General features: G+C 47.1%; 1 protein-coding gene across 3 annotated transcripts in view; it reads right to left on the bottom strand.

Annotated features, from left to right (window-relative positions):
• NALCN (sodium leak channel, non-selective) overlaps nt 1–25,645 on the bottom strand; it is an 850,352-nt gene that overhangs the window by 166,488 nt on the left and 658,219 nt on the right. The window lies entirely within an intron of this gene.

Here is a 25,645-nt window from a genome sequence, read left to right as displayed (position 1 = left end):
TGTTTTTTTAAAATCTGTCTGCAGCGCGTCAATACTTTCACTGCAGGATTCACCATTATCAAATGTCATAAGATATCAAATGTCATAAGATATTGTTTCAATTACATTTTAAACTGTTTCTCAAAGCAGGTGTATGCATAAAAGTGAGGGGTCTATTGTATCAACCAAATAGGTCAGCTCCTCTTAATTCCCATATCCACACACACAACGTCTTCACCCATTTTTTCTCGTCCTTTGAGGAAGAGAATTGCAATGTGCTAACTGGGCCAGCACCTTGTTTTTCTGATATTGTAGGGTCTTTGGAGAAGGAGAACCTATGCTCCACACTGTCCATAGGGTAGGGGCAATGTGGTTAATCTGTGCTGCCCCACTTCAGAAAGGGCATCCTGCATTAGCTGTGTTGGTTTTTTATATTGTATTTATGGCTTAATAGGCAGTCTGTTACCCACAAAATGCTAATTAAACCACTTATAAAAGGTATGAAGGGGACTTAGCCTGTGTAAAATTCATACCTGTAGTGGGCTTCGGTGCACCATTGGCGTGGCCAAGGGCTCAGTGCACCGCTATGTCTTCTCAATTTGCACTCATAACTTGATTGACACCCTAAAGGGAGTGCTGCCTGAGCATAAATCAACATCTCTGCAGCTCAGCACAGTCACTGCAGGAGTCAATCCATGCTCACATTGCAGGCTCTTATCGCTGGCTCCTGTCTGAAGAACAGTACCAAGCAGCAGCAGAACTAAGCAAACAATGAGAGTCAGCAATGACACCAAGTGAGCTTGGCTGCATAGTCCGTGCGGAGGTGCAGAGCTACTGACGGAGTTCAAGCTTGAGCGCTGTCAATCAAGAAGTGATAAAGGCCCCGATTTATCAAGACCAACCTTGTTAACATCAGTCTTGGGTGCATGGTGAAGTAAAAGGAGTCTGATCAGGGGTGTACATAGACATCATAGGGCCCCATAGCAAAAGTTCTAATTAGCCCCCCCACCCCCCAAAAAATGAATAAATCAAATAATTGTAGTACAATACCCCCATAGTGAAATCTTCCACATTAGCCTCCACATGCATCGCATAATGACCCGACTGTACCCCACCTCAACTCCCAAGGCAAAGTACGGTGACACCAACACAGTATGATCTCCAACTGTGACCCCCACACAGCCCTCCATGCAGTATAATGACCCCTCACGAGCCCTCCAAACAGTATAATGGCCCACACACAGTATGATAGACCCAGCACAAACCTTCACACTGTATAATTGCGTGCATACAGTATAATGGCTTCCACATATTATAATGGTCCCACACAGCCATCCATATAGTATAATGGACCCTATATAGTCCTCCATATAGTATAATGCGCCCCCATAATCCTCTATATAGTATAATGCATTCCCCATGGTTCTCCATAGAATATAATGCACTCCCCATGGTTCTCCATACAATATAATGCACTCACCATGGTTTTCCTTCCAATATAATGCTCTCGTCATGGTCCTCCATACAATATAATGCTCTCCCTGTGATCCTCCATACAATATAATGCTTTCCCCATGGTCCTCCATAAAATATAATAAACCCCCCATACAATATAATGCACCCCCATGGTTCCCCATACAATATAATGCACCCCATACAAAATAATGCACTCCCCATGGTCCTCCATAGAATATAATGCACCCCCATAGTCCTCCATAGAATATAATGCAGTCCCTATGGTCCTCCATACAATATAATGCACTCCTCATGGTCCTCCATACAATATAATGAACCCCCACACAATATAATGCACTCCCCATGGTACTCCATACAATATAATGTACCCCCATACAATATAATGCACTCCCCATGATCCTCCATAGAATATAAGTGATATAGGAATATAGGAGTGAATTATATTGTATGAAGGACCATGGGGGTGCATTATGTTGTATGGAGGACCATGAGAAGAGCATTATATTGTATGGAGGACCATGGGGGGTGAAATATATTGCATGGAGGACCATGGGGCTGCACTATATTGTATGGAGGACCAAGGGGGTGCATTATATTGTATGGAGGACCGTGCGTGGTGCATTATGTTGTAAGGAGGACCATGGGGAGAGAATTATATTATATGGAAGACCATGGGGGGTGCATTATATTGTATGGAGGATCATGGGGGGTGCATTATGTTGTATGGAGGACTATGGGGAAAGAATTACATTGTATGGAAGATCATGGGGGGTGCATTATGTTGTATGGAGGACTATGGGGAAAGAATTATATTGTATGGAAGATCATGGGGGGTGCATTATATTGTATGGAGGACCATGGGGGGTGCATTATATTGTATGGATCATCATAGGGGGTGCATTACATTGTATGGAGGACCATGGGGGTGCATTCTATTGTAGCTGAACCAGGGTCCTGAAAATCTTTTAGCTCTTCTATAGTTACTTTGCAAAGAAAATTCAGTCTAGGGATGTGCGTTCATACTATGTGCACAGATTACCAAGTGAACAGATGAACTCACCACCAGGAATGAAGATCATTATTACAGTTTGTTTTGTGGGTCTTCGCACTATGGATTTGGCACTTCAAATATTAGGAATCAAGTACATGCATGGCTATTAGAAAACATACCAGTAGTTTCATCCAGTTTGTTCTGAAGCAATATACAATACATTTTATTACCACAAGATGGCAAGCACTTAATAATTCTGCAATGACAAATACACTGAATCCAACTGTGCTAAACAAAAACGCAGATGACCTGATTGAACCTAAAGACATTCTTTACATGGTAATTGTAACGGGTCTGGGAAGTGGAACCTCTGAGCAACTATACAAAGGGGCAGTCCTTGTAAGGAAGCGGGTGGCTCCCAGGGAAGGCAGGCAGGTAGTCACGGCAAGTGACAAGGACAGTCTCTGGGTAGAAGGGGCAGGAAGTCACGGCAAGTGACGGGGACAGTCTCTTGACAGGCGGATGGTCACGGCAAGTGACAGCAGGGTAAGAGTCTCTAGACGGGCAGGTGGTCACGGCAAGTGACAGCAGGGAAAGAGTCTCTAGACGGGCAGGTGGTCACGGCAAGTGACAGCAGGGAAGAGTCTCTAGATAGGCTAGCAGGCAGGTAGCAGGTGAGCGCTCCCAGGTGAGCAGGCAAGAGTCTCTGGACAGGCAGGTGGTCACGGCAAGTGACGGCAGGGCCTCCAGGCAGGCTAGCAGGCAGGTAGCAGGTGAGCGCTCCCAGGTGAGCGGGCAAGAGTCTCTGGACAGGCAGGTGGTCACGGCAAGTGACGGCAGAGCCTCCAGGTAGGCTAGCAGGCAGGTAGCAGGTGAGCGCTCCTAGGTGAGCGGGCAAGAGTCTCTGGACAGGCAGGTGGTCACAGCGAGTGACGGCTAAGCCTCCAGGTAGGCTAGCAGGTACGTAGCAGGTAAGCGCTCCCAAGTGAGCGAGTAAGAGTCTCTGGACAGGCAGGTGGTCACAGCAAGCGACGGCTAAGCCTCCAGGTAGGCTAGCAGGCAGGTAGCAGGTGAGCGCTCCCAGGTGAGCGAGTAAGAGTCTCTGGACAGGCAGGCAGGTATCTGGCAGGTACTTTCTGGTCCGCAGGCGGACTGATCCATAGACAGACTGGCAGGTGCTGGTAGGCAGACTGTCGGACCACAGGATAGCAAGCAGGTAAGCAGATATCAGGCAGGTATCAGGCAGGTATCAAGCAGGAATCTGGCAGGTGACTGGCAGGTAACTGGTAACGGGACCTGAGGGCTGAAGCAGAGTTGAAAGGCTTTGCAACAACATTGCTCGGGCACCTCCATTTTGGAGGAGGTGCCTTATATATGGTGAGGTCCTCCGGCCATTGGCCGGGGACTCCTTAAGACGGCGCGCGCGGCCCCTTTAAGAGAGGAGGAGCGCGCGCGCACCCTAAACACAGAGGCCGGGAAGCAGCGCGCGCTGCCAGCAGAGAGGGAGGAAGACGCTGGGCACGGAGCGGAGAGGTGAGGGGAACGGCATCCCTGCCTAGCAGGAGGCAGGGACGCCAATGCTACAGTACCCCCCCCTTTAGGCTCCCCCTTTTTTAGGCCAGACAGAAATTTATCAAGGATGAGCGGGGCATGGATGTTCTCCCGGGGCTCCCATGTTCTCTCCTCAGGACCAAACCCCTTCCAATCCACTAGAAAAAAGGTTCTTCCTCTTACCCTTTTTGTGGCCAGAATGTTCTCTACCTCAAACTCGTTTTCAGCGGAAACCGGAGCAGGAGGCGTACCTGTAGACTTGGAAAAAGATTTAAGTATCACGGGTTTGAGTAGAGATACATGGAAGGAGTTAGGAATCCGTAAATTGGCCGGGAGTTTCAATTTATAGGCCACCGGGTTGATTTGTTTGATAACTTCCAGTGGGCCGATGAACCGAGGCCCTAACTTGTAGGAAGGAATCTTGAGCCGGACATATTTGGACGAGAGCCAGACCTTATCTCCAGGACGGAATTGTGGTGGATCCAGAGGTCTCTTGTCAGCCTGTTTTTTCATCCGCTCGGATGACTGAAGAAGTGCGGATCTGGTACTTTCCCAAATGGAGGAAAATTCGTTAACGAGAGATTCCGCAGCCGGATTGTCCACTGAGGCGGAGACGGGAAACGGGATCCGAGGATGCTGACCGAAGACTACAAAAAATGGGGATTTGGAGGAAGATTCGCTCTCGTGATTATTGTAAGAAAATTCGGCCCACGGTAAAAGGTCCACCCAGTCGGAATGGTGAGCATTAATAAAGTGCCGGAGGTAACTGGTTAAAATTTGGTTGATCCGTTCTACTTGGCCATTGGACTGTGGGTGATAAGCAGAAGAAAAGTCCAAGGTGACCCCCAGCAGTTTACACATGGCTCGCCAAAAACGAGAGGTGAACTGAACCCCTCGGTCGGATACGATGTGGAGAGGAAGACCATGAAGACAGATAAAGTCTTTATCTAACTCTGATGCAGACAGGAGACCCGGTACGGGAATAAAGTGAGCCATTTTGGAAAAGCGGTCAGCGACCACCCATATGACCGTACAACCGGCAGAGACAGGGAGGTCCGTTATAAAGTCCATAGCTATATGCTGCCACGGGGCAGCAGGTACAGGAAGAGGAAGGAGACGGCCGGCTGGCAGATGTCTCGGAACCTTGTTGCGGGCGCAGGACTCACAGGCTGAAACAAAGTCTATTACGTCCTTGTGCAGGGTAGGCCACCAGTAATGCCGGGAAATAAGCTTTAGGGTCTTTTTCTGACCAGCGTGGACAGCTAGCTTGGACGAGTGTCCCCAGTGTAGAACCTTCTCACCATCAGGAACAGTTACGAACGTCTTACCGGGTGGAAGACGATTTAGATTCACGGGGGCCACCTGCATTACTTTGGCGGGGTCGATGATGTGTTTAGGCTCCTCCTCAAGATCAGAGACCAAAAAGGATCGGGATAAGGCATCAGCTTTGATGTTTTTGTCAGCTGGGCGAAAATGAAGAATGAAATTAAAGCGGGCGAAGAACAAGGACCACCGGGCTTGGCGCGGGTTAAGTCTCTGGGCACTCTGGAGGTAAGCCAAGTTCTTGTGGTCCGTGTAAATTATTACCGGGTGAAGAGCCCCCTCGAGCAGGTAACGCCACTCCTCCAGTGCCAGCTGAATGGCCAACAATTCTCTGTCTCCTACAGAATAATTGCGCTCAGAAGAGGAGAAGAGTTTGGAGAAGAAGCCCCAAGTTACCATTCTTCTGGAAGACGACTTTTGGGTAAGTACTGCTCCGGCTCCGGAGGACGAAGCGTCGACTTCTAGAAAGAATTGTTTGTTGCCGTCCGGACGATGCAGCACAGGGGCGGAGGAAAAAGCTCGTTTTAAGGAAAGGAAGGCCTCCTCTGCTTCGAGCGACCATTCTCTGGGATTAGAACCCTTACCGGTGAGCGCCGAGATAGGGGCAGTCCGGGAAGAGAAGTGCGGAATGAAGAGGCGGTAGTAGTTGGCGAAGCCCAGGAACCGCTGAATAGTCTTCAACCCCTCTGGTCGGGGCCACTTCTTGATGACAGACAGTTTCTCAGGGTCCATTTGTAGGCCAGTCTGAGAGATTATGTAGCCCAGAAACGGAAGCGAGGTCAGCTCAAAGAGACACTTCTCATATTTAGCGTAGAGGTGGTTCTGCCTGAGCCTGAGCAGGACCTGACGAACGTCCCTCCGGTGAGTGAGAAGATCCGGAGAGAAGACCAAGATGTCGTCCAGGTACACCACCACGCAAGAGTAGAGAAGGTCACGGAAGATGTCATTGGCCAACTCTTGAAAGACGGCGGGAGCATTACAGAGACCGAAGGGCATTACAAGATATTCATAGTGGCCATCCTGGGTGTTGAATGCCGTCTTCCATTCATCCCCCTGAAGGATACGGACCAGATTATACGCCCCATGGAGGTCCAGCTTGGTGAAGATTCTAGCCCCCCTCAGACGGTCAAATAATTCAGGAATGAGCGGAAGGGGGTATTTATTCTTCACTGTGATCTGGTTAAGTCCTCTATAGTCTATACAGGGACGGAGTGAGCCATCCTTCTTTTTGACGAAGAAGAAGCCTTCTCCCGCAGGGGAGGTAGATTTCCAGATAAATCCCCGGGCCAGATTCTCCTCAATATATTCAGACATGGACCGGGTCTCAGCAGCGGACAAAGGGTAAATACGCCCATGGGGAGGAGTAGCGCCGGGCATCAGGTCAATTGGGCAGTCGTATGGTCTATGAGGGGGTAATGTCTCTGCTTCTCTTTTATTAAAGACGTCCGCAAAAGACCAATAGGGAGCCGGTAGGCCGGGTAGATTGGCTGGGGTAGGAGAAGGACGAGCAGGATGAACGGGAACTAAACAAGTCTTATGGCAGTCCTGTCCCCAGCGAAGAACTTCTCCGGTCTGCCAATCAAGCATGGGTGCGTGTTTCTGGAGCCAAGGTAGGCCTAGCAAGAGGGCGTGAGAGAGTCCAGGCAGAACATGGAAGCAGATGCTCTCAGAGTGCAGCATTCCCACCTGCAGAGTTATGGATTCAGTGATGAGTTGGATGGGATGTGGTAAGAGGCCCCCATCCACGGCGGCGACAGATAAGGGTACAGCCAGAGGTTTGGTGGGAATGCGGTATTTCTCTACCAGGGACTGAGAAATGAGATTTCCGGCAGCTCCAGAGTCAAGTTGAGCCAGTTCAAAATAACGGTTCTCCTCGCAGATGATAGAGACCGACAGCATTAGAGATGGAGAGGGTTTATTTCTGTCTAGGGTGACCTATCTGAGCGATCCTAGACACAGGCATTTCCCGACCTCTCCAGGCAGGAACGGATCCGGTGCTCCTTACTGCCACAGTAGAAGCAGCTCCCCTCGGCACGGCGTAATTCCTGACGGGTCTTGACCATCTTGGTCTGGTCGACCTGCATAGGCTCGGGTGAGTGCGCCGGAGGAGTAACGGAGGAAGTGACGGATCTCTGGAAGGTAGGGGCAAGGCATGGAAACCTCCTCTCACGGGTGACCTATTTGGTGCGCTCCTGGAACCGGATGTCAATCCGGGTGGCAAGTGTAATCAAGTCGTCGAGAGTGGTAGGAATGTCCCGACCGGTGAGTTCATCTTTAATACGGCCGGACAGACCCTCCCAGAAGACGGACACCAGGGAGTCGTTATCCCAGGCAAGCTCCGAAGCAAGGGTACGGAACCGTATGGCATATTGGCCCACGGTGAGACTTCCTTGGCGGAGGCGTAGCAGAGATGAGGCGGATGAGGTCCTCCGTCCTGGTTCGTCGAAGACCTTCCGGAAGGCCGAGAGAAAGGCTGGCAGATTGGACACCAGGGGGTCTCCTCTCTCCCATAGAGGATTTAGCCAAGCCAGCGCCTCCCCCGTGAGATGGGACATGATGAAGGCTACTTTGGCTCGGTCGGCGGAAAACTGGTGTGCCAACAGTTCGAAGTGCAGAGTGCACAGGTTAATGAAGCCCCGTGCCTGACCGGGATCTCCGCCAAAACGAGGCAGGGCGGTGAGGCGGGGACCGGGAAGAGATGCCATGGAATTGATGGGCAGCGGCGCTGCCGGGGTAGGAGTCGTGCGACTGGAAGCCGGTCCCGAAGATGTAGTCAGTGTGTCCAGGCGGGAGTTAACACTACGCAGGTGGCTCAGGATGGACTCCTGTTGGGACCTCTGACGGGACAGTTCATGGCATAGGTCCGAGAGCGAGGGAGCTTGGGTGCCACCGGGTTCCATGGCCCGAGCAAACTGTAACGGGTCTGGGAGGTGGAACCTCTGAGCAACTATACAAAGGGGCAGTCCTTGTAAGGAAGCGGGTGGCTCCCAGGGAAGGCGGGCAGGTAGTCACGACAAGTGACAGGGACAGTCTCTGGGTAGAAGGGGCAGGAAGTCACGGCAAGTGACGGGGACAGTCTCTTGACAGGCGGATGGTCACGGCAAGTGACAGCAGGGTAAGAGTCTCTAGATGGGCAGGTGGTCACGGCAAGTTAGTTGGCTCTGCCTAACTTCCGTCCACAGTGCATCTGGCTAGGAAGGTCAACGCATCTGCTACAGTCTTGCGGATGTGTAGTACATTTTTAAGAACAAGTAGAACATTACTGTGGCAGCAGTAAGCAGCCAGGGGAGGACATATCGCAGGTGCAGCTGTACCGGGGCCCAGAGGTGGAGGGGAGTCCACCGACACCAGTGACTATGCCAAGGGTGCACATCCAGCTAAAATGCATTGCGAAAAGGGGATCCACCAGCTCCCTGTGCTGCAATATATGCCATCGGCCAATCAGAGGCTGGCAGCTGACATCGGCATGTCTGTGAATGGGGCCACATGGCAGTGACGTCATGCACCATGGCGCAGATGCCGAACATAGCTGCCGGCTCCTGCGCCGGCTGTTGAAGAGGATCCTGCGTGGTGTGGGAGCATGGGGGAAGGTGAGAATAAGTTAAGGGGGAAGTTGCGTTTTTTTGGAGAAGAATAGAGCCTTATACCAGGAAGGGGCCCATGAAGGAGAACATTAACCCATGAAGGGGACAAGGATGAAGCACATTAACCCTTGAATGGGATCAGAATGGGGCACATTGTAACTGAATGGGTGACATTATACCAAGAAAGAGGCCAGGTTGAGAGACATCCCAAGAAGAAGTCCATGATGGAGGACATTATTACTGGAAGGGGCCCAGGATGGGGAACATTATCTGCTACAAATCTGCAAGGGAAAAATAAGCAACATGTGCATGTGACTTCAGAAATCTCATTTACTTTTTCCTGTAAAATGCTGCATATTTTGCACAACAAATCTGCAGTAAAACTGCAACAAAAATGCAACATGTGCACATAGCCTTCAAATGGAGTGTGGGGGGGAGAGTCACAGTAACCAATTAATTTATATTAATTTATATTTATTGGGCAGCAAAAATTATAGCTAATGGCGGGCACAGTGCCACATATTTTGAATGGTGCGTGACTAATAGTATATTAATGTAGTACATATTTGTATTCAGGGGCGCAGTGTGTTTTTTTTTTTTTATTATGGAGACAAACGTATTTATACAATATATGTGACTATTATTTTCAGGGCTGCGGTGATCAGTGTTACGAGTTGTGGCTGGAAGATGTCGACATGATGGTCTTACCAGATGGAGAAGAAACAACAGAAAACAAATAAGATAAGACTTAAGTGGTCACTGTAAGTAAATATTTATTCTGTATCTGTACTGTTTGACTAAGTAATTCTATTGTTTGTAAAGCAACCTCCCTTAGGCCACATTTTCCTTTTATGGCTACAGATTGTGTGTAAGTGTATGTGTGTGTGCATATATATATATATATATATATATATATATATACACATGTATATATATATATATATGTATATATATATATATATATACTGCTCAAAAAAATAAAGGGAACACTTAAACAACAGAATATAACTCCAAGTAAATCAAACTTCTGTGAAATCAAACTGTCCACTTAGGAAGCAACACTGATTGACAATCAATTTCACATGCTGTTGTGCAAATGGAATAGACAATAGATGGAAATTATTGGCAATTTTCAAGATTATCAAGACACCCTCAATAAAGGAGCGGTTCTGCAGGTGGGGACCACAGACCACATCTCAGTACCAATGCTTTCTGGCTGATGTTTTGGTCACTTTTGAATGTTGGTTGTGCTTTCACACTCGTGGTAGAATGAGACGGACTCTACAACCCACAGAATTTGCTCAGGAAGTGCAGCTCATCCAGGATAGCACATCAATGCGAGCTGTGGCAAGAAGGTTTGCTGTGTCTGTCAGTGTGGTGTCCAGAGGCTGGAAGAGCTACCAAAAGACAGGTCAGTACACCAGGAGACGTGGAGGGGGCTGTAGGAGGGCAACAACCCAGCAGCAGGACTGCTACCTCCGCCTTTGTGCAAGGAGGAACAGGAGGAGCACTGCCAAATGACCTCCAGCTGGTCACAAATGTGCAGATGTCTGCATAAACAGTTAGAAACCGACTCCATGAGGGTGGTATGAGGGCCCGACGTCCACAGATGGGAGTTGTGTTCACAGCCCAACACCGTGCAGGACGCTTGGCATTTGCCACAGAACACCAGGATTGGCAAAGTCGCCACTGGCGCCCTGTGCTCTTCACAGATGAAAGCAGGTTCACACTGAGCACATGTGACAGACGTGACAGAGTCTGGAGACGCCGTGGAGAGTGATCTGCTGCCTGCAACATCCTTCAGCATGACCGGTTTGGCAGTGGGTCTGTAATGGTGTGGAGTGGCATTTCTTTGGAGGGCCGCACAGCCCTCCATGTGCTCGCCAGAGGTAGCCTGACTGCCATTAGGTACTGAGATGAGATCCTCAGACCCCTTGTGAGACCACATGCTGTTGCGGTTGGCCCTGGGTTCCTCCTAATGCAGGATAATGTCAGACCTCATGTGGCTGGAGTGTGTTAGCATTTCCTGCAAGATGAAGGCATTGAAGCTATGGACTGGCCCGCCCATTCCCCAGACCTGAATCCGATTGAGCACATCTGGGACATCATGTCTCACTCCATCCACCAACGTCACTTTGCACCACAGACTGTCCAGGAGTTGGCGGATGCTTTAGTCCAGGTCTGGGAGGAGATCCCACAGGAGACCATCCGCAACCTCTTCAGGAGCATGCCCAGGCATTGTAGGGAGGTCATACAGGAACATGGAGGCCACACACAATACTGAGCCTCATTTTGACTTGTTTTAAGGACATTACATCAAAGTGGGATAAGCCTGTAGTGTGTTTTTCCACACTACATCACTGGCCGCTCACAGGCATCACGTGACCCCCAGCTGCAGCCGGCTCTGACATCTGCTGACGTCACACCAAGTGCTGGCAGCAGCTGGTGGTCTCTGTCTTCTGTGTTTCACAGTGGATGTCAGGCTGTGGGCGGGGTTACCCCTCCGGGTCACACCCGGCATCCACTGCGCGCTTTCCCTCTCCCCATTCATTGGGAAAGCACGAGGTGGATGCTGGGTGTGACGCGGGGGGTAACTCCGCCCACAACCCAGCAGCCACCACGGGGACCCCAGCGCTAAGTCACGCCTCACTTGTCGTGATGTCAGCGCAGGGTCACGTGATGCCTGTGAGCGGCCAAGGATAGCTAATTACAAAAATCCTTAGGGGCCCCGGGGGATACATGGGGGGGGGGGTAATCTAAAGTACTGAACAACTTATTTAATTTACTTCATGGCTGATGGTCCATGTGCAAAAAAGTTGCAGCATGCACTACTTTGATCCATTTTGTGGATCAGACCTGCCTATTATAAGTCAAAAGGTGTGAAAAAAAATCATATATGGGTTTTCATCCATATGTCATGCAACTTTCACAGATCCATTACATTTATTAAACACAGCAAACTATATTTACCTTTAATTATTTATTAAATTGCTTGTAAAAATGAATGCCAAACGGATGTCATACAGCTGCAAAAAACAAAAATATGGATTGCATAAGGATGAAAAAATGACCTGGATTGCACATAGATGACAATACAGATAAAAAAATAGTTTTTTTTCTGGATGACAAATCACGATTTTGAATACACTCGTCTGATTATGGCCTAAGGGTACGATCACATCTGCATATATAAAGTAGCTGAGATTCTCAGCCAGAAAAGTTGGAGAGTGTCAGGCGAGTGTCATGGTTTTTTTTTTCTCACCTAGCATCCATATGTCTTGCGAGTGCTATGAGAGTGTACTTTTTTTCCTCACCTAGCATCCGTATGACATGCGTATGCAATCCGTATGCAATGCGTTTTTAACTTCAGCTGTTACATACTGTAATTCTCTGTCATTTCAAGCTAGTTTTCTAACTAATAAAACAATTTTATATTATATATACATATAGATAGAGAGAGAGAAAGAAATATGTCAATGACACTAACAGTAGAGTAAGAACGCGCCTGCAGTGACAAGCGGTGACGTCACTAAGCTTATAACAGTTCATATCCAATGGAAATTTCTCATGCTGTGAGCGCTGACGCCAGTAAGGTTACTGCAGTTCATAGCTGATGAACTTCGGTCACCATACTAACATCACTGCAAGCGTGTTCTCACGTTACTATCAGTGTGTTCCGGCTGGCGTGCTGAGTGGTCTCATTATTTATGTCATCGCTCAACACACCATTCGGATGTAGCAGAGTTGGAGATTGTTGTGGGAAGAGGGATGGATTTACAGAGGACCCCACTGGAACATTTGCTTTGTTAAGGGTAATAAATGGGTAAAATAGGGTCGAGGAGTGCTTTCTACAAATAAAGGACTTTTCTCTGTGTTTGTCTTTTGCTTTAAACTTACCGTGTTAGTAATGGGGGTGTCTTATAGACGCTTCTCCATTACTAATCCCTGGGCTTGATGTTACAAAGCGGACATCAACCCCAAAAACATTATCCCACTTGCCAACGCAACAGGGCAAGCGGGAAGAGCAGAGGCTAAGGTCCAAGAATTGGCGTATCTAATGGATGCGCTATTTCTAGGGCGGCTGAGGGCTGGTGTTATTAGTCAGTTAGGGGGGCAATATCCATGGCCCCTTCCCAGGCTATTAATATCAGCCCACAGCTGTCGGTTTAGCCTTTGCTGGTTATTAAAAATAGGGGGGACACCACATCATTATTTTGGGGTCCCTCCTTTTTAATAACCAGTAAAGGCTAAGTAGACAGCTGTGAGCTGATATTAATAGCCTGGAAAGCTCCATGTTTATTGCCCCTTTCCCAGTCTATTAAGGCCAGCACTCAGCTGTCTGCTTTCCCTCACCTAGTTAATAAAAATAAGGAGGACCCCACGCCATTTTTTTCTTTTATTTATTAGCTAAATATATGTACAGTAAACTACACAAGCACTGCACTAATTATATATTTCAATGACATCTTTCTATTTATCTATTCTATTCTGATGGTTCACGCTGTAAATTTACTGTTCTCGGCTGATGAAATGTCAGGTTTCCTATGAGATGGATGCATAAAAATCGCACGGCACACCTATGGTCCGTGAGCTGTGCGATTTTTTTCTCACACTGATTGACTTGCATTGGTGAGTCTTGCTATGATTTTTTCCTCACCCCAATTCCAGGTGAGGAAAAACTCGCAGAAGAACACTGCCTAACTGAATAAGATTATTGCTGGTGCAAGGCGATTTTTTATCACATTTCACTCGCCGATTTTATACACAAATGTGAGCGAACCCTAAGGAACATTGTCTCAACGGTTAGCTCTGCAATACTGAAAGGTTTTTTGGCCTACTATATGAGGGCCCCAATATGGGCTTAAAATTAGATTTCGAGCCCCTATGGGGAATACGGCAAAATCTGTACAGAGCTGCAGAATTTGTTAATGCAATATTAGAACGTAGTTTAAAGAAGAAGTCTTAGCAAAATTTGTATTCTGTAATTGGTCCTAATTAAGTATGTAATGGTGTGTAAGTGTATTAAAATACTTACCCTTGCAGTCTTCTCAGGGTTTACGACGCAGCTCCAACCCCCTTATGGTCTATGAGACCTGCTATCAGGCTAACTGGCTCACACAGGGGTTTGTGTGTGGACCAAAAGTCACTTTCTCAATGTGTCTATGGAGCCTCATTCTGAGTCTCGTGGACTAAAGGCCCCGTCACACTTAGCGACGCTGCAACGATCCCGACAACGATACGATCTGTCAGGGATCGTTGCTGCGTCGCTATGTGGTCGCTGGTGAGCTGTCAAACAGGCAGGCTCACCAACGATCAGGGGAGCAGCGACATCGTGGAAAGAATCTTTCCACGATGTCCTGCTCCGGTTACCAGCCTGCTGAAGCAGGAGCAAGCTGGTAACCATGATAAACATCGGGTTACTAGGGGCACACGCGCACCTAGTAACCCATTGTTTATCATGGTTACCACTCTGCTACGGTGAGCGGGAGGTTACCGCTCACTTTAGCAGGCTCGTAACCATGATAAACAACGGGTTACTAGGTGCGCGTGTGCCCCTAGTAACCCGCTGTTTATCATGGTTACCAGCCTGATCGCTGCTCCCGCTGGTCACACACAGCGATGTGTGCTGACCAGCGGGAAGGCAACGACCAAACAATGGTCCAGGACACTTTGCAGCAATCAGCGACCTCACAGCAGGGGCCTGATCGCTGCAAAGTGTCACACATAGCGACATCGCTGGTGAGGTTGCTGTTGCGTCACCAAAACCGTGACACAGCAGCGATCTCGCTAGCGATCTCGCTATGTGAGATGGGGGCTTAACAGTGGGAAAGCTGTGTACGCTAGGAAAGCTGCAGAAAGGTCACGTGGGCTAGAAGAGGACTGGAATGGTGCAGGAAACCAATGAAAATGGCAATTGGTCAGCATTTTATTTCATTTACACACCATTATATAACTAATTAGGATGGATTGCAGAATAAAATTTTTTTCTGAGACTTCTTCTTTAGTAAAAAGAAATAAAATTATTTGAAACTAAAAAAAATATTAAAGTAAAAAAAGGGTAAATAGATCAGTTTGAAAAGCAGTGCCAGGTTTGTAGGTTTTGGCTCTGACTACAGCTGAATTATGAATATAACACTACTCTTGAAAGTTCTCATTTAAAATTAGAAATGTTTTCAACTAGTTACTTAAAGCCTACTTGTCAGTTCAGGTGACTTTTCAGAATAAACCGTCATGTGTTTGTATATGAGGAATAGCACTATAACTGGTCATTGTAGGACTTGTATTTTGCATTTTTCAACAGTTTTCCCCCCTGCAGATTTTCTCTCTAATTTGAAGTTGTCTCGGAGCTGGGAGGTGGAGACTAGCGGCTATGTTGTCTCCCTTAACCAGCACGCACAGAGAGATGGATTCCTGCTTTTCTTTCACTATAACACACAGAAGAAGCACCATGTAAGATAATGTATAGAAGTACTCAGCTGTGTGACTGTTAAATTAGCCTGAAGGAAAAAAAATAATTTCTTGTAGATGCATCTCGATCTGCCTGTCTGTCACTGTGTTAAGTACTCCTCACTTCTCCTTCTATCTCTTCTGTCAATAGAGTTTAATATATTTTATAACCTGACACATTCATGAGGGAAAGAAGTGGCTCAAAAGTGGAGTAAATAAACATTATATTACAAAGTTTCTTATATATATTTATGCAAAGCTTGTTGAAATGATAGTGATCATTTAAGGGCAAAGAATTCAAGAACCTAGGTGTAGCATGGGATGAATACTAGAAAGTTCAAGTAAAAAATTATTCCAGTGGATTCTAGTCTTTAGGAAAAATAGAAGTTTTTACTTTTTTTACTAGTGGAAACTGAACTTTGATTTACATTAAGCTGAAAACAGAATATATTGACAGACAAGTGCAATAAAAAAGAATAAAACAGAAATCTTGGTATATAAAACAAATCACTTTTATTTTAATAAAACTAAATTATTTTTGGAGCGAATGAAACTAATATTTGTCTTGTATGTGAAACAGAATGAATTTCATAACTTGTGAGGTCTCTAGATCCTCATCTAAGCACTTCTAATTCCTGTCACGTTATGATCTAGGAAGGGAAAACCTACAATCAATAACTTGAGACAGCAAGTCTCAACAAAGCACTCTTCTTAAATCGTACCTGTCAATTTTTTTTTTTTTTTTAACTTTAGATACATCTTAAATATATTTTTCTAAAGTAAGGGCTCACAACCCATCATACCATTTTGTATCTAGTCAATAAAAAGTCCTAATCTGCTTAAAAATGCACTTTGAGGCTATGTGCCCACGTTGCATTTATGAAGCAGAAAATTTCTGCTGCATAAATGCAAGTCCTCTCCCGGAAAAGCGCATGCGGAATTCCGCACGCGTTTATCGCGCATTTTTCGCGCGTTTATCACGCGTTTTCCACATGCGGAATTGCCTTGCGTTTTTTATGCATTGGACAAAGGCAATTCCGCTTGCGGAAACGCAAAATTAAATGACATGCTGCGGATTTTTGAACGCGGCATAAACGCTGCGGAAAAATCCGCAGCATGTGCATAGAACTTGCGGAATCCCATTGGGGACCATGGGGTGCGGATATACATGCGTTTTTCAAGCGTTTACGCTGCGGAAATTCCGCAGCATATACGCTTGAAAAATGCTACGTGGGCACACAGCCTCAATGGGACTCCTATAATTTTTTTTTCAACATTCTTATTGTTATTTGTGTGCCTAAGTTGTAGGGGCTGCAGTATGGTACCAATACGGCACCATAAAGAGTGCTTATTAGACACATAGATTGCTTGTGCCTCAGTAAAGGCTCTGTTGAGATGATTTAGCTGAAACAATGTCTACGTGGCAAAGCACCCTACTTTTGTTTATTAAGAAAGAGAAAAATAAGGCCCATAAAGGGCAACAAAACTGTGTCAGGACATCAAGTCGGATGTCTTACTGTAGAACTAAGAGATTGCCGAGCAAAAAGAGTATAGCAACATCAGCTACCTTGAGCAAAGAAACCAATTCATTGTAGCTCTTTGGACTCAATATTGTTCATCACAAGGGAGGGCCATATTTACCACTAGAATGACTCCTTATCTGGGCGCCTCAGGCTGATATGGACATTTTTTTTAATCACCTCTCCACATTCCTGGATTTGCTAGTGAAGAGGGAAGTAAACAGACTGGACAGAACATGGGGCATAGTCTGCTGAGCACTAATTGGATCTTTGTAACATACCTGGTGGCGTCCTTGCATGGTGGTCCATCTCCCACTGTGCAAGAGCGCGCACTTGATCTCCAGTCCAGAATGTCTCTCTGGCTTCCCTCCATGCTGTCTGTTTGTGTCTGTTTCTGCTGCTTAAGGGCGGCGCCCGATCACTTCCTGCTTTTTGTACCTGCTGTGGGTCACACCCCTTGTGCGTCCTCAGCCTATTGCTGTCTGTCACCTGGTATATAGCTCAGCTGCTCCCATCTATTCCTGCCTGAGCATAGTGTTTCATTCAGTGTGTGCTTGCACTCTGAAGGTGCCAGGTCCCGTTCTGTGTTCTCTTGTCTGCCTATCCTGGAGGCTGTATTTCCAGGCCTGTCTGAACACGCTCCTAGCCTGTTCCTCCTGCCTTCTAGGGGCCGATTACCTAGACCCGTTCCTGTATCTTGTCTGACCTGTCTGAACACGCTCCTAGCCTGTTCCTCCCGCCTTCTAGGGGCCGATTACCTAGACCCGCTCCTGTATCTTGTCTGTCCTGTCTGAACACGCTCCTTGCCTGTTCGTCCTGCCTCTCTGGGGGCCGTATTCCCAGACCCGCTCCTGTATTCCGCTGCAGTGTCGGTCTCCTCCGTACACTCAGTTCCAGTCTGAACTCTCTCCTATCCTTTACCTGTTTTGCCTCTATGTCCGTTCCCTTCCTTTTTCTGCAGAGTCTGAACTCATACCTAACTCCTGCTTGTTGTCTCTGTACTCCCGTTTGTGAGTTTGTGGTCAAATCGCTACTTCTCTGCAAGTAACCTGTGGGTGTCTGGCTCTGCCTTTCCCTTCCTGTCTGTTCTGTGTGAACAGAGCCCTGTCCCCCCTACTCAGCCTTGCCTGCTCTGACTCCTTTGCTCACCGCTCCGGCGGTTCTAGCCTGCTCTGACTCCTTTGCTCACCGCTCCGGCGGTTCTAGCCTGCTCTGACTCCTTTGCTCACCGCTCCGGCGGTTCTAGCCTGCTCTGACTCCTTTGCTCACCGCTCCGGCGGTTCTAGCCTGCTCTGACTCCTTTGCTTACCGCTCCGGCGGTTCTAGCCTGCTCTGACTCCTTTGCTCACCGCTCCGGCGGTTCTAGTCTGCTCTGACTCCTTTGCTCACCGCTCCGGCGGTTCTAGTCTGCTCTGACTCCTTTGCTTACCACTCCGGCGGTTCTAGCCTGCTCTGACTCCTTGCTCACTGCTCCGCAGCCTTGCTCCGCTCTGACCCTTTTGCTCACTGCTCCGGCAGCCTTGCTCCGCTCTGACCCTTTTGCTCACTGCTCCGGCAGTCCTGTCCTGCCCTGCTTCTGCCCGCTGCTCCGGCAGTCCTGTCCTGCCCTGCTTCTGCCCGCTGCTCCGGCAGTCCTGTCCTGCCCTGCTTCTGCCCGCTGCTCCGGCAGTCCTGTCCTGCCCTGCTTCTGCCCGCTGCTCCGGCAGTCCTGTCCTGCCCTGCTTCTGCCCGCTGCTCCGGCAGTCCTGTCCTGCCCTGCTTCTGCCCGCTGCTCCGGCAGTCCTGTCCTGCCCTGCTTCTGCCCGCTGCTCCGGCAGTCCTGTCCTGCCCTGCTTGTGCTCGCTGCTCCTGCAGCCCCGTCCTGCTCTGTTCTTGCCCACCACTTCGGGTGTTCCCTCTCTGCTGTGGTTGTCTACCGCATCTGCGGTTCTGTGACCCAGTCTGTACTGGGTCTTAACCTTTCTGTGCTCCAGCCCGTCCTTTCGGCCAGTACCTCCCTGCCTGCATACTCGCCTGTATCCACCCATCTGCATACCTGCCGTGTTTGCTTACATCCACCAGTCTGTGCCAGCCTAACCTGCCTGTTCCAGTAATCCCAGTGTGGGTCAACCCCCGTGTCCGGAATTTGACCTGGAGTAGCACCTGGTCCCTCTGCCCGGTTTCTCCCTGGTGCACTGGCGTCGTATGCCGTCGTGCCACCTTGGTCGGATCGGCCAGATACTTAGTCACGCCCCTCCAGGCACTCTCCGGTCCATGGTCCAGTGGAACCACAACACCCGCACACGCCAGTCAGTCCGGGCGTGTGCATAACAATCTTGATATCCACTAAAAGTGGGAACCACTGATGGATTAATAATGACTACTTTGTCCTCCTTCCCTACTAATTACATTCTCCTTATAACCCCCAAAACACACACATATATATATATATATATATATATATATATATATACACACACATATATATATACATATATATATATACAGTTAGGTCCAGAAATATTTGGATATTGACCGTATCTTCATGATTTGGGCTCTGCATGCCACTACTTTTGATTTAAAATTAAACAACTGATATGCAATCAATTGTAGACTTTCTAGTTTAATTAAAGAGGTTGCACAAAAATATTCTGTGAAACATTTAGGAATTGCAATCATTTTTCTACAAAGCCTCCTTATTTTAGGAGCTCAAAAGTAATTGGACAAATTATCTTTACCATAAATAAAATGTTCATTTTTAATACTTTGTAGAGAATCTTTTGCAGGCAATGTCTGCCTGAAGTCTGGAAGCCATGGACGTCACCAAATGTGGGGTTTTGACCTTTGTGATGCTTGGCCGGGCCTTTACTGCAGCTGACTTCTGTTGTTTGTTTATGGGTCTTTCCGCCTAAAGATTTGTCATAAGCATGTGACATGCATGCTCGATGTGGTTGAGATCTGGCGATTAACTCGACCATTGCAGAATATTCCACTTCTTTGCCTTAAAAATCTCCTGGGCTGCTTTTGCAGTATGTTTTGGGTTATTGTCCATCTGTACTGTGAAGCACCGTCCAATCAACCTTGCTGCATTTGGTTGAATCTGAGCAGAAAGTATCACCCTGTACACTTCAGAATTCATCTGGCTGCTTTCGTCTTCGGTCACATCATCAATAAACACTAGTAACCCAGCTCCATTGGAAGCCATGCATGCCCATTCTATCACACTGTCTCCACCATGTTTTACAGAGGATGTGGTGTGCTTTGGATCTTGAGCCGTTCCAAGTCTTCTCCACACTTTCTTCTTCCCATCATTCTGGTACAGGTTGATCTTAGTTTCATATGTCCAAAAAATGCTTTACCAAACTGGGCTGGCTTATTTAGATGTTTTTTTTTATAACGTCTAATATGGCCTTTCTATTTATAAGACTGATTAATGGTTTGCACCTTGTGATGAACCCTTTATATTTGCTCTTATGAAGACATCTCTTTATGGTAGACTTAGATACTGAAACACCTACTACCAGGACAGTATTCTTCACTTGGGTGGATGTAGTGAAAGGGTTTTCTTCACCATGGAAAGGATTTTGCGATCATCCACCACTGTTGTCTTCTGTGGATTTCCAGGCCTTTTGGAGTTCCCAAGCTCACCAGTGCCCTCTTTTTTGCAGAGTGTACAAAACCATTGATTTGGTTACTCCTTAGATTCCTGCTATCTTCCTGATTGATTTCTTCATTTTTTCAGCCTTATGATGTTCTATTTTTCTTTTACTGAGAGTTCTTTTGACTGAATGTTGTGGATTCACAGCATCATCTGCCACATGCAGATACAACACCTAGAATCAGCTCTAGACATTTTACCTGCTTAATTGATGATGGATTAATGAGGGAATAACCCATGCAGCCCATTAAGGAGCTTTTGGGATTATTGTCCAATTACTTTTGGTCCTTTTAAAAAGAGGCAACTACATATTAAAAAGTTGTAATTCCTAAACCATTTTCCCTCACTCCAATTAGGATCTGAATACCCTCAAATTAAAGTCTGCACTTTAAGCCCATTCTGATTATATAACTGTAACTTGAATACTTTTTGGTAAACAACTAAAATGCCAAAATTTCTGTCACTGTCCAAATATTTTTGGACCTAACTGTATATTGCACTGCTTTCTAACAGTCCCCAACGTCCTGTACTACTTCTCATCTGTACTCGATGTAAAGTACCGGTCTCTACATGCACTACATATATTGTATTAGTTTCCAGTTTTATTACATGTAGTGTATTGTTCGCTATTCAAACTTCATGTATTGTACTGCTCGCCACTTGTATCACACATAATTGCACTGCTCTCTACCAGTACTATATGTATGGTACTGCTCTTTACCTGTACTGCTGTCTACTTGTGCCAGAGTAGGCTACTCCATAGTTACAGCAGGTAAATGGGGTTTACACTGTGTGTATTATTTGTATACTGGATGTACTCAACATAAGAACTTATTCGCAGCTCTTTCTGACATTTATGTATAAGGACTTTCAGCATATTTTTTTTAATTGGCAATTTTTCTTATTTTGGTTTGACATTTTGGGGGCTTTAGAACTTAGTACTAGCTGTTCGGTTGCAGCAGGGTATTCTTTGACTTCAGGCAAAAATTAAAGTCTGCACCTTAGCCATGAATCTTAATAGAGGCAGAGTAGCAAACAGGCATACCTCTCAGCAGTCACGCAAATAAGCAATACTAAATCCTGGACCATTAGGGGCTCTGATGCAGCATAATTTTTTCCACATTTTCTTCCAGGCAATTTATAACCGGAAATTACTGCTAGATATAATTAATGCACTTTATCTTTACTTTTCAGTGCACACATTTCTTTGTCTTGCATTCAATTTTATTCTACAAACACATGATAAGGTGAGCAGTGCACAGATTATAAACTACTAATCGAATACATTCTGGAACTGGTGAACTATAAAATAGAGTTATCTTTTTTCTGTCAAGCCTTAACAATATGGCATCTTGGAAAACCTAGAAAATGTGTTGGTGCCCCAATGGAATTAAGCAATATAAAAGAAGGATATAATAGTGGAAGATATTAAAATATGCAAGCCCCTTCCAATCCCTTTTGCTAAAAATAAGAGAGGAAATAATAAAGGCAGAATTATTGGTTCAGTGAGGTTCTCACAGCTCAGTAAGTCTGTTCTGGGCTTATACAGCTTAATTGACAAGCTCATTATCATTGTGGTTGTGATTAAATGCTCCATCGCCATTTCAAGGATTATAAGAATTCCCTGCTGAGCTCCACATTTCAGGAAGAATGTGGAGAAGTACAGCGATATAATGATGAACATACACCACAAGTTTGCGTAAAATAAAAGTCATACTTCAGTTTTTATTATAGAACGTGAGGTACTGAGTTTGGTTAACATCGGCACTGTAAGAAAACGTGCAAAAAGTCAACAATACTCCACATGTTTATAGCTGACAAACTTGAATACTGAAAAATATCATTAGGTAAGGTATGTAATTGTCACTAAAATAAATATAGCAGGTAGAAAGAGATTAAATTACAGAGAAATAAAGTATCTCAATAAAAAAATGCTATAAATTATATCTAGCCATGATGGAAAAGATTAATAAATACAAGCTGGCTACCACTGGCTGATACAAATGAAACATTAATTCATTGGGATAACTTTTAAAAGTATTAGTGTTAAGGTGCAGAACTGTCAGTGGAAGACTGCCAACTCTTAGTAGGGATTCCACGGACACGCTTTGCACTAGCCACTCCTTCTACCAGATCTCAGGGGTTGCCCTGGCCTTCACCCCTTATTCCTGTAAAGGAATCTGGATTTACACAGGCGCCCCTGCGTTGAGTTCACAGCGTAGCTGCTGGCTGGTGGAGTGGGCTGGCAGAAGATGGTCAGGAAGCCGCATCAATACGAGGAGATAAGGAACAGGAACAGAATCATCAGGCTAAAGGATATGCAGAACTCAGGCCAAGGTAAAAACGGTAATCAAATAGACTGAGGAAGAGCTGAAAGAGTGGACTGAACCAGATCTAGTATAAATTATAATTGGAGGCTCCAGCGGTAAGTCCGAAGTTTAAGTACAGTATGGTGCTGTTCTATTGGCCACAGCATGAAACTGATTACTCTTGTTGAACAGCACGCACACACATCCAAACTGCTGGGCAGCACTATATTTCCCAGCCACATTAGTATCTCTGGCTAGACAGAGCCTATGGCTACCAGAGTTTCTGGTCATGATCCATCATCAGTGCTGCCCATAAAATTAATATGGTGGCACCTGGTGAGTAAAACAGATGTTTCATGAGCAGATCCAAATGGAAATGTGATGATTAGTTTTCTTACATATGCCAAATGGACATTTTGGGACCAGATGGGTTCAGGGGCCTAGTTGAGATTGCAACCCTTGCATCCACTATAGTTATGCCCATGTATCTGACTCGCCCCCTGGGCCTGCGTTGTGCGTGCACGTGTGTGCAGGGAATACCCGGAGCCGGATCGCTGGGGGGGTTGTAGTCTCCATGGCGATGACCCGGTCCGTGCCCAGGGTGGTCAATTCAGTGGCAGTCTTTCTAGTATGATAATGGTCCGACTACGCCACCCGTGGATTGCGGTCAGTGCGGACCGCCGCTGCAAGGCAGACCACTGGGGCTGATGGTGAATGCAGCTTAGGTAGTGTGACTCCCCACGGGAAGAGTGCAGCCCCAGGGCAGTGTAGTAAATGGTGGGAGTGATGGTGCGAGCGTCCCAGCACTAATAGTGCTGATACGGCGAGGAAGCACAGAGACTTGGGATTGCAGTTCAAATGCTTTACTCACAGTTCTTTATATTCTTAGTCACTTCGGTACCGGTAGTGACTGCCCAAGCCGTGCTGCGTCCACCAGGCAAGGGGCTCGGTCAACCCCCAGGTATCTCCGGAGTGTGGCACAGAACTCCCTTCTTTTCCCTTCTCTGGCCGTGCCCCACCAGTGACTCTACATTTGTCCGGCTGCCTCGGGCCTTCTCTTGGTATGCTGATTTCTGCGTCCCTGACCCTATGTGGTGTTCCTTCCTGGTAGGTGTAGTGAGGGGTCGCACCGAGATATAGTCACGACCGCCGGTCTTTGGCTGAGGATTAGTCGCCTCCACCAATTTGGGATCCGGTACCCTGTTCTACCAACCCGTCACCCGCAATCTCCTGGGCCTATGGGGTTCCTTCTTCTCTCGTGTCTCTGGGCCTCCACTCCAGGCCTGTCTCATGGAGCTGGGCCCAGACTGAGCCACAGCTCCCTGACAGCCCTCTCTGGCTGAGCTCCTCTCCTCTTCTCCTCCTGACTGAACAGACTCCTGTCCTAAGATGGTGCCCACCTTATATACCTCCCTCTCTGTGTGAGCCCAGGTAACTAGCAACCAATGGGCTCCTACCTATGCCCAGAGACCCACCCCTATCTGCTCCTACACCACTGGGTTTTCCTCCCCCTCCCCACTCCAGCCAGGGACAGATGCTGTCGTGCCTGCACTTCTGTCTCGTGGGAGCACCGTTGAGCCGTCCCTCGGAAATGGGGTGTGTGTGGTGCATGCAGCTACTGAGTCCTGGTCCACACTCCATCCTTACCCGGGAGTGGAATATCACACCTCTGGTCTGAGGTGCAATACCCCTGTAGCAGCCGAGCCCTCGGGGTGCTACATTCCCCCCTGGTAAATCACAGCACGTCCTCGGGCTGGAAAGAATAAAAACAATTTAAACATACAAAATTTTTAGAATGCATTCGCATATAAGACATTAACTATTTACTCATCCCTTTATAGGAGGTACTCTTCTCTTTTTAACGTTACTGGTATACTTTTTCTTTTCTTTAACATTCTTCTTTCACTAGCTATGGTCAAAACTACCGGAACTCTTTTATCATATAAAATATCACATAAAACATTTGCATTATTACTCTAGCAGCATATAAAACCTTTTCATGTAAAACATTTTCAAGTGAAACAATTTTCTTCTTTTTTTTTTTTTTTCAAAAACACATTCTTGAGGTCTGGCCGCGGTGCAACTTGTGACCAGGTCTTCCTTCTTCTTAAAGGTGCAACAGTCCAATTAATTTGTTCTGAGGTAGAGGTTGCAGTCTTTTTATAAACCAGTAGGGGGCACTTTAAGAAGCGCAACTATGTACAGGGGATTGGCCGTTCCCAGTCCTCGGCCGGTTAGAAAGGGGGAGTGGCTGCTCACAGTCCTCAGCCTGGTAACTTAGGGATATAGAGGCCAACTTTTATCAGGAAACAATCTCACTAACAATCCTCATACCATGTCGGGTAACTATTTACAGTTCCACTTTACCATTCACTGGTAACGGTGTCCTCCTGATGCTCCCTCTTCTGGGTAGTCCGGACCCTCAGGGTACTCAGTGTCTGGGCGGTACCGCAGTTCCTACTCGGTTAAGCGGTGGACATGGAGGGCGTACAGTCCTTTAGCGCCCTTGTGCCGGGTGTAGGTGACCACGTCACCAGGGTACAGGTCACGTCCATGATGTCCCTTTGGCAGGTGACTCTCAACGTCTCTCCTGGTCACGAAGATGTCGGTTGCGGCCTCCGGGTCTCTAAGGAAGCCCCAGCTGTGCTCCAGCTGGAACTTTACTACGGTCCCGGTGGCTCGGGGATCGCGGATGGCTTGGGAGTCCTGACGGGCCCTCCTCTTTTGTTCCACGCTCCGGGCTTGGAGCCGCTCCTCCCTGATACGTCTCTGCCGCCGCTCTCTCTCGAAGACGGCCAGCTGCTGACGGCAGGACTCCAGGCGACGGG

This window comes from Phyllobates terribilis, unplaced genomic scaffold (genome assembly GCF_046119375.1).
Source record: "Phyllobates terribilis strain yellow unplaced genomic scaffold, ASM4611937v1 Scaffold_2__4_contigs__length_985480577, whole genome shotgun sequence".
Taxonomy (NCBI): domain Eukaryota; kingdom Metazoa; phylum Chordata; class Amphibia; order Anura; family Dendrobatidae; genus Phyllobates; species Phyllobates terribilis.
The sequence above is the reverse complement of the archived record's forward strand: the minus strand, read 5'-3'. Positions and strand labels throughout refer to the sequence as shown.